This window comes from Salvelinus namaycush, chromosome 40, assembly GCF_016432855.1.
Source record: "Salvelinus namaycush isolate Seneca chromosome 40, SaNama_1.0, whole genome shotgun sequence".
NCBI classification, from domain to species: Eukaryota; Metazoa; Chordata; class Actinopteri; order Salmoniformes; family Salmonidae; genus Salvelinus; species Salvelinus namaycush.
This window is the reverse complement of record NC_052346.1, coordinates 21780708-21793914: the sequence shown is the minus strand read 5'-3', so window position 1 is coordinate 21793914 and position 13207 is coordinate 21780708. Positions and strand designations below refer to the sequence as shown.

General features: G+C 40.5%; 1 protein-coding gene and 1 long non-coding RNA gene across 2 annotated transcripts in view; both read right to left on the bottom strand.

Annotated features, from left to right (window-relative positions):
• Positions 1–13207, bottom strand: part of LOC120033482 (zinc finger protein 135-like) — a 143988-nt gene that overhangs the window by 50566 nt on the left and 80215 nt on the right. The gene's annotated exons all lie outside the window — the stretch shown is intronic.
• Positions 342–1234, bottom strand: LOC120033664. Its single transcript, XR_005473979.1, has 3 exons — positions 761–1234; positions 590–651; positions 342–489 (listed from the first exon to the last, which is right to left on the bottom strand). It is a non-coding gene; the product is annotated as an uncharacterized LOC120033664 (long non-coding RNA).

The window sequence follows — 13207 nt, the reverse complement described above, 5'->3', positions numbered from 1 at the left end:
CAGCCTCACTCTACCCATGATGTAGCTATCACCTCTATCTGTCCTATGCAGCCTCACTCTACCCATGATGTAGCTATCACCTCTATCTGTCCTCTGCAGCCTCACTCTACCCATGATGTAGCTATCACCTCTATCTGTCCTCTGCAGCCTCACTCTATCCATGATGTAGCTATCATCTCTATCTGTCCTCTGCAGCCTCACTCTGCCCGTGATGTAGCTATCACCTCTATCTGTCCTCTGCAGCCTCACTCTACCCATGATGTAGCTATCACCTCTATCTGTCCTCTGCAGCCTCACTCTATCCATGATGTAGCTATCACCTCTATCTGTCCTCTGCAGCCCCACTCTACCCATGATGTAGCTATCATCTCTATCTGTCCTCTGCAGCCTCACTCTACCCGTGACGTAGCTATCATCTTTATCTGGGCAGGAGAGTGCATCCGACTGTCAAGACATCAGTAGATTTGTAGTTCAACATCATCTGTGTACCTGCAGACAAACAATAATACATTCATGATTTGAAGAACGTCAATAATATACACTTACATTTAAAAACACAATTCTGTGAGGATCAATTTTAAATATATACCTTATAAACCACTGCTTTGCATCCCCTTTGTCAGTTTGTTGTCCCATGACTGGTTCTCTGGTCTGGAAAAGATTTGGTATGCAGATTAGAATAATCAAATACATCCATGTTCACTTATATACTTATGTGTAGTACTTGTTTCTGAGATGATTTCTATTTGTATTTACTTACAGTTGGTACAAGGCAGACTGGTCATCCTCCATGTTGATGTCTGATTCTGCAGCTTCAGTTGGTGCCAACACATGAGCCACTTCCACTTGGCTGAAATATCACACAGATAAACAAAAACATTGATATTATATTGCAATCAAACAACAGTTCAAATGAGTTAAATTATTATGTAACTTGCATATATATTATTTATCAGTGTCAAAAAAAGCTTACCCGTGTATTTGTTTGTCTTCTGGCTTGTTCTTAATAATGTGACCAGTTTGTTCAAGCTTCTGGATCAGGAGTCGGAGTGCGTCTTGTTGTGTAACGATATAACTGAGTGAGCTGTAGTCAACCATCCTGCCTTGCCAAAGATGCTGTACCATGGAATCTCGGGCAGCGGCGACTTCTTGATCAATCTCTTGTTTTGGTTTTAGCTTCATGCACACTCTGTTGAGGTGCACAGAGATGTTGTTCTGGTTCTTCAAGCAAAATCTGCAGACAATAGGGATTATTTTTATATCAAAAAAACTCAATTTGTTTGGCGCGTTATGTTCAGAAATCCACAGGCTCAGGCAGGTCATGAAGGGCAGACGATAATTCCAAATAGTATCCGTAAAGTTCGTAGAAACATGTAAAACATTTTTATAATCAATCCTCAGGTTGTTTTTAACATAAATAATCTTTATAATGAGAATATTTCAACCGGTAGGTAAACTATTCAATACAATAGAGAAAGACAATGTTGAGCTACCACTTTCGCACGCAAGAACTAATCAAAGGACATCTGGCTATCCACTGACGCGATTTGATAAATCTCGCTAATTTTTCAGAATAAAAGCTTGAAACTATGTCTAAAGCCTGTTCACGGCCTGTGGAAGCCATTGGAAAAGGAATCTGGTTGATATCCCTTTAAATGGAGGATAGGCAGGCAGTGGAACAGGGATTTTTCAAAATAAGAGGCACTTCCGGGTTGGATTTCCTCAGGTTTTCGCCTGCAAAATCAGTTCTGTTATACTCACAGACAATATTTTGACAGTTTTGGAAACTTTAGAGTGTTTTCTATCCTAATCTGTCAATTATATGCATATTCTAGCATCTGGGCCTGAGAAATAGGCCGTTTACATTGGGCACGTTATTTTTCCAAACATAAAAATTCTGCCTCCTAGCGTCAAGAAGTTAAGAACAAATTCTTATTTACAATGACGGCCTACCAAAAGGCCCCCTGCGCAGACAGGGGATTAAAAACACATCACAACAAGAGAGACCTAAGACAACAACATAGCATGGCAGCAACACATGACAACACAGCATGGAAGCAACATAACAACATGGTAGCAACACCATATGGCAGCAGCACAACATAACAACATGGTAGCAGCACAAAACATGGTACAAACATTATTGGCCACAGACAACAGCACAAAGGGCAAGAAGGTAGAGACATCAATAGATCACGCAAAGCAGCCCCACAACTGTCAGTAAGAGTATCCATGAGTGAGTCTTTGAATGAAGAGATTGAGATTGTTGCAGCTCATTCCGGTCGCTAGCTGCAGCGAACTGAAAAGACCAGCGACCCAGGGATCTGTGTGCTTTGGGGACCTGTAACAGAATGCGGCTGGTAGAACAGGTGTTGTATGTGGAGGATGAGGGCTGCAGTAGATATCTCAGATAGGGGGGAGTGAGCCCTATGAGGGTTTTATAAATAAGCATCAACCAGTGGGTCTTGCGACAGGTATACAGAGATGACCAGTTTGCATTGGTGGCAAATCTGATGGCCGAATGGTAAAGAACCTCTAGCCGCTCGAGAGCACCCTTACCTGCCGATCTATAAATTACATCTCCGTAATCTAGCAAGGGTAGGATGGTCATCTGAATCAGGGTTAGTTTGGCAACTGGGGTGAAAGAGGAGCGATTACAATACAGGAAACCAAGTCTAGATTTAACTTTAGCCTGCAGCTTTGATATGGGCTGAGAGAAGGACAGTATACCGTCTAGCCCCACTCCCAAGTACTTGTACGCGGTGACTACCTCAAGCTCTAAACCCTCAGAGGTAGTAATCACACCTGCGGGGAGAGGGGCATTCTTCTTACCAAACCACATGACCTTTGTTTTGGAGGTGTTCAGAACAAGGTTAATAACGCTAGGGGCCAGATTTTTTTTTTTTTTTTTTAAATAACGCTCCCAAGGTAAACGGACATGTTCTCTAGCCCAGATCGTAGAATATGCATATAATTTACAGATTGGGATAGAAAACACTCCAAAGTTTCCAAAACTGTCAAAATATTGTCTGTGAGTATAACAATACTTATTCTGCAGGCGAAAACCTGAGAAAATCTAACCCGGACGTGAATATATATATTTTTTTATCTGTGTTTCCTGGCCCGTCTATCCTCCATTTAAAGGGGTATCAACCAGATTCCTTTTCCTATGGCTTCCTCGGGCTGTGACCAGGCTTTAGACATAGTTTCAGGCTTTTATTTTGAAAAATGAGCGAGATGTTTCAAAAGTAGTCAGGTGTCCTCTGAATAATTCCTGCGCGCAAGAGAGGGGCTCCCCATTTTCCTTTTCTCTCTTAAAGAATAGGTTATGGTCCGGTTGAAATATTATCGATAATGTTTGTTAAAAACAACCTGAGGATTGATTATAAAAAACATTTGACATGTTTCTACGACCATTACGGATACTTTTTGGAATTTGTCGAACGGAACAAGGCTTTCGTTTTCTGAACATATGCGAACAAAAAGAACATTTGTTGTGTAACTGGGAGTCTCGTGAGTGCAAACATCCGAAGATTATCAAAGGTAAGCGATTACTTTTATTACTTTTCTGACTTTCGTGACCAAGCTAACCAAGCTAATATAAAGCTAACTGTTCAACCATTGATTGCTACACTCACAAAAGCTTGGATTTCTTTCGCTGTAAAGTATATTTTCAAAATCTGACACGATAGGTGGATTAACAACAAGCTAAGCTGTGTTTTGGTACATTTCACTTGTGATTGCATGATTTTAAATATTTTTAGTAATATTTTTTTATCTGATACGTTTGGGAATTTTCATCTTCCTTTCAGGACCGGAACGAGGCTGTAGTTTTCTCAACATAACGCGCAACCCAAATGGCGTTTTTTTGCTATAAAAGTAATATTTATTGAACAAAAATAACATTTTTTGTGTAACTGGGAGTCTCGTGAGTGCAAACATCCGAAGATTATCAAAGGTAAGCGATACATTTTATTGCTTTTCTGACTTTCGTGACCAAGCTAACCAAGCTAATATAAGGCTAACTGTTCTAGCATTGATTGCTACACTCACAAAAGCTTGGATTTCTTTCGTTGTAAAGTATATTTTCAAAATCTGACACGATAGGTGGATTAACAACAAGCTAAACTGTGTTTTGGTATATTTCACTTGTGATTGCATGATTATAAATATTTTTAGTAATATTTATGCATTTGGCGCCCTGCAATTCTAGCGGTTGTTTAGGAAAGTGATCCCGTAAAAGGGATCCGTAGCGCAGTGAAGTTAAGAGCAGAGAAAGATAAGAAAGCTTTGTTGTAGAGCGTTTTAATACAATATCCAATAAATAGCATTATGTCAATACTTATACACCTATTATTACTAGTGCTAGCAGAGATACTACTAACATTAATAACAGCAAGATGATAATAATAGTAACACACATTGAAAAATTAAAGAGTTAACTTACCGTGAACCAGTAGCAGTTGCAGATGCCATCTTGCTCCAAAAGGAAGGCAGTAGGTTGGAATTTCTCAAAGAAATCTCCGCTCCCAGAAGGAAAGTGTGGCTCTCAGTTGGAAATTCTGTTCTGAACTAGATGATATCCTGTTGCTTAGGTCAATATATGTACCATCAGATAGGCCCAACCCATTTCTACATTAGAATATTCCATTCAGGGTAAATTGACACATTAGCAGAGTAGTTGAGAATGGCTTGTTCTATAGAAACAGTCACTTGGAAGACTGGGAAAACAGGGAAACTCTGAGATTTTTTATATAAAATTGTTAATTAGAAAAATGTAATACTTCCACATAAAAAAACATTTTGAAATGTATTGCATTTGAATGGGCTAGAAGGATGGTTCTATTGCCCACCCAAGGTGTTGTTGCCCAGGCCATTGTTCTGATGTTTGAAGCTCATCAAGCTGAGGAATTTCACACCTCTGTGTGGGGGTTTCACAAGCTGTTTGGTTTCAGCAAGACATTGTAGTAAGAACAGTTGAACTGCTAATGGTTGGGTAAAAATAAGGAACATTGCAACCCATTCTCATTTGGCTCTCTCTCCTTGTATCAGAAAGACCATAAATCAATTGCTTTCTATCATGTTTCACAGAGGGCTTCTCTCCCACAGACCAGGCCTCAAACTGTCTGTTCTTTCTGGTTCTCTCTCTCTCTCACACACACATACAAGCCCTGTCCCTTGGCCTGAGATTGTATAGCTTACTCCCTGGAACTACACACTCCCAGCCTGCCTGCATGCCCTGCCACCCAACCTGATACCACATATGGATCAGCCAAAAGGCCTGGATCCACTTTCTCCAAGAATCTCACTCCCACTGGGCCAAACTCATCTTTATCATAACCATGTCCACCGATGCAAGGCTCGGGCTCTGAGCATCTCACCACACCTTCCAACTCACTTAAATCTCCCTCATTCACTTCCATTTCACCTCCAGAACTCTGTCAGGAGGACATCTGATGCTGTTTGTACTTGAACCCAGTCAACACCCCCATCTCCCTTTTTGAACACCATCTTCATCAAATTCAACCTCTGCTTTCCTCATTCTCTTTTTCCTCTTCTCCCTCCTTTACGTCCCTGTCCCAATATTCATCTTCTCCCTCCTTTATGTTGCAGTCCCAATACTCCTCTTCTCCCTCCTTTATGTCCCTGTCCCAATACTCCTCTTCTCCCTCCTTTATGACCCTGTCCCAATACTCCTCTTCTCCCTCCTTTACGTCCCTGTCCCAATACTCATCTTCTCCCTCCTTTATGTCCCTGTCCCAATACTCCTCTTCTCCCTCCTTTATGTCCCTGTCCCAATACTCCTCTTCTCCCTCCTTTATGTCCCTGTCCCAATACTCCTCTTCTCCCTCCTTTATGTCCCTGTCCCAATACTCCTCTTCTCCCTCCTTTATGTCCCTGTCCCAATACTCCTCTTCTCCCTCCTTTATGTCCCTGTCCCAATACTCCTCTTCTCCCTCCTATATGTCCCTGTCCCAATACTCATCTTCTCCCTCCTTTATGTCCCTGTCCCAATACTCCTCTTCTCCCTCCTTTATGTCCCTGTCCAATACTCCTCTTCTCCCTCCTTTATCTCCCTGTCCCAATACTCCTCTTCTCCCTCCTTTATGTCCCTGTCCCAATACTCCTCTTCTCCTGGCTTTGCTAGCGGCCTGGTGGCATCCCAACGTAACTCCATATCATAATCGTCCTGCTCACCTGAGAAACAAGTCTTCTCCAGGCACAGACGTTGTGAGAGCATGAGCAGTGGTACAACTCCTGAGGAAACGTGTAGAACTGGTCAACTTAAATAGACAGCATGGAAGTAGTGTGGATCCAATTGGTGCAATATCCGCTGATGCAATCAGCTGATGCCACCACACTCAGGTTTCCCTTCTGAACTGGCTCCGCTTTATTTAACTTAAACGAATCATGACGCGGCATACAATATCAACAGCGACAACGGTAGGCTGCGATTTAACCTGTTTGGGCTACAGGGGCAGTATTGAGTAGCCGGATAAAAGGTGCCCATTTCAAACGGCCTCGTACTCAATTCTTGCTCGTACAATATGCATATTATTATTACTATTGGATAGAAAACACTCTAGTTTCTAAAACCGTTTGAATTATATCTGTGAGTAAAACAGAACTCATTTTGCAGCAAACTTCCTGACAGGAAGTGGAAAATCTGAAATCGAGGCTCTCTTCTAGGGGCTGCCTATAAAGGTCCTTGATATTTATTAGAATACATGCACTTCATACGTCTTCCACTAGATGTCGACAGGCAGTGAGAGAAGAAATTGAGTGTATAACTTGATCTGGGCTCGAATAAATGCTCTTTGTATGATGTGTCACCAGTTTCCTGTTTTCTGAAGAGCGCACGAAGGGACCTGGTTTTGCCTTCTGCACAGCTGTCGTTATAGACGACTAATATCTCCGGCTTTGATTTTATTTGATACATGTGACAATATCATCGTAAAGTATGTTTTTTCAATATAGTTTTATTAGATTATTGAAATTTTTTCGGGACATTAGGCGTGTTGCGTTGTCTGCGTTTGTTCACGAAGGAGAGCTTAGCGCCACTTTGCTAGCTTTCCGTGCTAGTTGACTGGAGAAGAGGACATTCTAAATCCAAACAACGATTGTTCCCGACAAAGGACCCCTTGTACAACATTCTGATGAAAGATCATCAAAAGTAGGACCCATTTTATGATGTTATTTCATATATCTGTCGAACATGTTGTACTAGTAGGTTGCGGCCAGGTTTTGGGCACGCTCTCGCCATAACGTAAACTGCATATCGTAATGAAGTTATTTTTAGAATTCTAACACGGCGATTGCATTAAGAACTAGTGTATCTATCATTTCCTATACAACATGTATTTTTTAGTTATGTTTATGAATAGTTATTTGGTCAGAATATGTGAGTGCCAGAAAAATATCCGGACGTTGTGGGAAAAAGATGCTACGTTAGCACAATGTATAACCACTGATTTCAGCTCTAAATATGCACATTTTCGAACAAAACATAAGTGTATGTATAACCTGATGTTATAGGACTGTCATCTGATGAAGCTTATCAAGGTTAGTCAAAAATTATATATCTTTTGCTGGTTTGTTACGATCGCTAACTTTTGCTGCTGGGGAATGGCTTGTGTTTCTGGCTATTGTGGTAAGCTAATATAATGCTATATTGTGTGTTCACTGTAAAACACTTAAGAAATCGGAAATATTGGCTGGAATCACAAGATGCCTGTCTTTCATTTGCTGTACACCATGTATTTTTCAGAAATATTTATGATGAGTATTTAGGTATTTGACGTTGGTGTCTGTAATTACTCTGGCTGCTTCGGTGCCATTTCTGACGGTAGCTGTGATGGTAGCTGCAATGTAAAACTGATTTATAGCTCAAATATGCACATTTTTCGAACAAAACATAGATTTATTGAATAACATGTTATAAGACTGTCATCTGATGAAGTTGTTTCTTGGTTAGTTTGGTTGGTTCTTGGTTAGTTAGGTTGGCTTTGTGCATGCTACCTGTGCTGTGAAAAATGTCTGTCCTTATTTGTATTTGGTGGTGAGCAAACATAAATATACGTGCTGTTTTCGCTGTAAAACATTTTAAAAATCGGACATGTTGGCTGGATTCACAAGATGTTTATCTTTCAAATGCTGTATTGGACTTGTTAATGTGTGAAAGTTAAATATTTCTAAAAAATATATTTTGAATTTCGCGCCCTGCACTTGAAGTGGCTGTTGTCATATTGTGCCCGGCTTCGGGCTTGCAGCCATAAGAAGTTAACCTGTTTTGGCTGCAGCCCGACGTCGGTACACTTATGACAACATCCAGCTCAAGTGCAGGGCGCGAAATTCAAAATATATATTTTTTAAATATTTAACTTTCACACATTAACAAGTCCAACACAGCATATGAAAGGTACACATCTTGTGAATCAAGCCAACATGTCCGATTTTTAAAATGTTTTACAGGGAAGACACAATATGTAAATCTATTAGCTAACCACATTAGCATAGACACCACTTTTCTTACTCCATCAGTTTTTTACTCCATCAGTAGCTATCACAAATTCGACCAAATAAAGATATAAATAGCCACTAACCAAGAAACAACTTCATCAGATGACAGTCTGATAACATATTTATTGTATAGCATATGTTTTGTTAGAAAAATGTGCATATTTCAGGTATAAATCATAGTTTACATTGCAGCTACAGTCAGAAATTGCACCGAAAGCAGACAGAAAAATTACAGACACCAACGCCAAATAACTAAATACTCATCATAAAACATTTCTGAAAAATACATAGTGTACAGCAATTGAAAGACAGGCATCTTGTGATTCCAGACAATATTTCTGATTTATCAAGTGTTTTACAGCGAAAACACAATATAGCGTTATATTAGCGTAGCCACAATAGCCAGAAACACTTGGGCGCCGACGACCAGTTCACATGCACGACAGATATTAGAAATAGCATCATAAAATGTTTCTTACTTTTGGTGATCTTCCGTCAGAATGTTGGACAAGGTGTCCTTTGTCCAGAACAGTCGTTGTTTGGATCTGGAACGGCAAATTTCCCTCTTGATTTAGCATGGGCACTTGCCAAGTGGCACGGATCTCTCCAACGTCAACAAAGTCAGAGAACGGAACACGGCAAAACTCCCGAAAAAATTTCAATAATCTGATTAAACTATATTGAAAAAACATACTTTACGATGATATGGTCACATGTATCAAATAAAATCTAAACCGGAGATGTTAGTCGTCCATAACGACAGCTAAACAGAAGGCAAATCCATGTCCTCTTTCGCGCGCTCCAGAAACAGGAAATGGACGGTCACGTCATACAAAGAGCTTTAATTCCACCTCAGACCAAGATAGACACGAAATTTCTTCTCTCACCACCTCTTGACAACCAGGGGAAGGTGTATGAAGTGTACGTAGACTCTTACGTTCATTGCCCATGTATAGGCATGAAGTTGAACAGAGCATCGATTTCTGACATTCCACTCCCTGGTCAGGAAATGTGCTGCAGAATGAGTTCTGTTTCACTCAGAGAAATAATTCAAACGGTTTTAGAAACTAGAGAGTGTTTTCTATCCAATAGTAATAATAATATGCATATTGTACGAGCAAGAATTGAGTACGAGGCCATTTGAAATGGGCACGATTTAACTGGCTACTCAATACTGCCCCTTGCAGCCATAAGAAGAAGACATACAAGACCACTGATAATCTCCCTCGATCTGGGGCTCCACGCAAGGTCTCACCCCGTGGGGTCAAAATGATGACGTTTTCTGTAAGTCTTCACAAGGTTTTCACACACTGTTGCTGGTATTTTGGCCCATTCCTCCATGCAGATCTCCTCTAGAGCAGTGATGTTTTAGGGCGGTTGCTGGGCAACACGGACTTTCAACTCCCTCCAAAGATTTTCTATGGGGTTGAGATCTGGAGACTGGCTAGGCCACTCCAGGACCTTGAAATGCTTCTTACGAAGCCACTCCTTCGTTGCCCGGGCGGTGTGTTTGGGATCATTGTCATGCTGAAAGACCCAGCCACGTTTCATCTTCAATGCCCTTGCTGATGGAAGGAGGTTTTCACTCAAATTCTCACGATACATGGCCCCATTCATTCTTTCCTTTACACGGATCAGTCGTCCTGGTCCCTTTGCAGAAAAACAGCCCCAAAGCATGATGTTTCCACCCCCATGCTTCACAGTAGGTATGGTGTTCTTTGGATGCAACTCAGCATTCTTTGTCCTCCAAACACGACGAGTTGAGTTTTTACCAAAAAGTTCTATTTTGGTTTCATCTGACCATATGACATTCTCCCAATCTTCTTCTGGATCATCCAAATGTTCTCTAGTAAACTTCAGACGGGCCTGGACATGTACTGGCTTAAGCAGGGGGACACGTCTGGCACTGCATGATTTGAGTCCCTGGCAGCGTAGTGTGTTACTGATGGTAGGCTTTGTTACTTTGGTCCCAGCTCTCTGCAGGTCATTCACTAGGTCCCCCCGTGTGGTTCTGGGATTTTTGCTCACCGTTCTTGTGATCATTTTGACCCCACGGGGTGAGATCTTGCGTGGAGCCCCAGATCGAGGGTGATTAACAGTGGGCTTGTATGTCTTCCATTTCCTAATAATTGCTCCCACAGTTGATTTCTTCAAACCAAGCTGCTTACCTAATGCAGATTCAGTCTTCCCAGCCTGGTGCAGGTCTACAATTTTGTTTCTGGTGTCCTTTGACAGCTCTTTGGTCTTGGCCATAGTGGAGTTTGGAGTGTGACTGTTTGAGGTTGTGGACAGGTGTCTTTTATACTGATAACAAGTTCAAACAGGTGCCATTAATACAGGTAACGAGTGGAGGACAGAGGAGCCTGTGAGAGGTCTGTGAGAGCCAGAAATCTTGCTTGTTTGTAGGTGACCAAATACTTATTTTCCACCATAATTTGCAAATAAATTCATTACAAATCCTACAATGTGATTTTCTGGATTTTTTTTTCTCATTTTGTCTGTCATAGTTGAAGTGTACCTATGATGAAAATTACAGGCCTCTCTCATCTTTTTAAGTGGGAGAACTTGCACAATTGGTGGCTGACTAAATACTTTTTTGCCCCACTGTATATATATATATACACACACATTTTGTAAAATGTCTAAAAAACTGTTTTTTATTTGTCATAATGAGGTATTGTGTGTAGATTGGTGAGGGAAATAAAAAAATATAGACATTTTAGAATAAGGCTGAAATGTAACAAAATGTGGAAAAAGTCAAGCGGTCTGAATAATTTCCCAAATGCACTGTGTGCTGAATCCTTTCAGCAAGGTTGCTTCCCCTCCTCTCTAAGGAGTGTTTTACTCTCATTCTGAAGCCTGATAAATCCCCAACAAGATGTGAAAGTTACAGACCGATTTCTCTTCTGAACTAAAGAATTAGTGCTAAAGCCTTGGCCAGGAGATTGGATGGAGTTCTCCCATATCTAATACACAAAGACCAAAATGGCTACGTGAAAAACCATCAAGGTTTTCACAATGTGAGGAGAGTACTAAACATGGTGCACATGTCAAGGGTCCCCTGACCCTCCTACTGCCATACTCTCACTTGATGCAGAGAAGGAATTCCATAGAGTTGAGTGGTCTTATTTCAAGTGTTTAAGAGATTTGGGTTTGGGAACTACTTCTGTAAATGGAATAAGATATGATATACCGACCCCACTGCAGAAGTTGCAACTAACAACTTGTTTTCACAACCTTTTAAGGTTTTTCGGGGGACGAGATAAGGACAAGTCCAGGACTCTTTCTTTTAGCCATTGCAGTAAGGGCCCACCCGTCAATTAGTGGAATTAAAACAGATTTTGAACATTGAGTGGACCTGTATGCTGATGATACCCTCTTATTCCTAACAGATCTAAAGAACTCTTCCTTCTCCAATTTAATTAATAACTGGTCAGTTTTTTGAGTTTAAAGTTAATAAAACCAAATCTTCTATCCTTTTCCTCAACAAGAAAGATACTGAATCCAGTTGTACAGCATTTATTTGTGAATACAGAACAAGGTTTCACATATCTTGGTATTAAAATCACACCAGAAATTAGCTCCCTGAGCTCAACAAATTATGAACCCATGGTAACGAGTGTAACATAATCCATCAACAGATGGACATCATTGCCTATATCTATTACTGGTAGAATAAATATCATTAAGATGAATATTCTGCCCAAATGTCTTTATCTATTTCAATCAATTCCTCTGGCTCCACCAACTTTATTTTCCCCAAAGATCTGAAAGATACCTGGAGCAACAGAAAAAGGCTTACCTTTCTCTTTTTTATTTGGCCTATGACAGAGGGGGGTTGCAACATCCAAACCTACAGTGGTATTACTGGGCTGCACAAATTAGGGCTGCAATGTTTTGGTTCTCCAAGAAACCATACCTACCCTGGCTACACATGGAAATGCTATCCACAACAGGCTTAACTTTGAAGAATAGTACTAATCCCTTTGTTAAAAACACCAACTATATGGCACAAAGTACAGCAATATCTGGGTGAATCCCCTGTATTATCCAGTTTTACACCAATTTGGGACAATGACAATTTCACAGCTGGTAAAATTGATTGGGGTTAAAAGAATAGACAAGAAAGGGACTAATACAATAAAAAGGGCTCATGTCATTTGAAGAACTAAAGGGAAGATTTAACTTACCACAGCATTTTTTCAAATACTTACAAATGAGAAGCTTTTCCAGTCTAAAACAATCAGACCTTGTTATTGGAATTTTATGAATAATGACTAAATAAGGTATACATTTAACTTCTTATGGCTGCAAGGGGCAGTATTGAGTAGCCAGTTAAATCGTGCCCATTTCAAACGGCCTCGTACTCAATTCTTGCTCGTACAATATGCATATTATTATTACTATTGGATAGAAAACACTCTCTAGTTTCTAAAACCGTTTGAATTATTTCTCTGAGTGAAACAGAACTCATTCTGCAGCACATTTCCTGACCAGGAAGTGGAATGTCAGAAATCGATGCTCTGTTCAACTTCATGCCTATACATGGGCAATGAACGTAAGAGTCTACGTACACTTCATACACCTTCCCCTGGTTGTCAAGAGGCGGTGAGAGAAGAAATTTCGTGTCTATCTTGGTCTGAGGTGGAATTAAAGCTCTTTGGACGTGACCGTCCATTTCCTGATT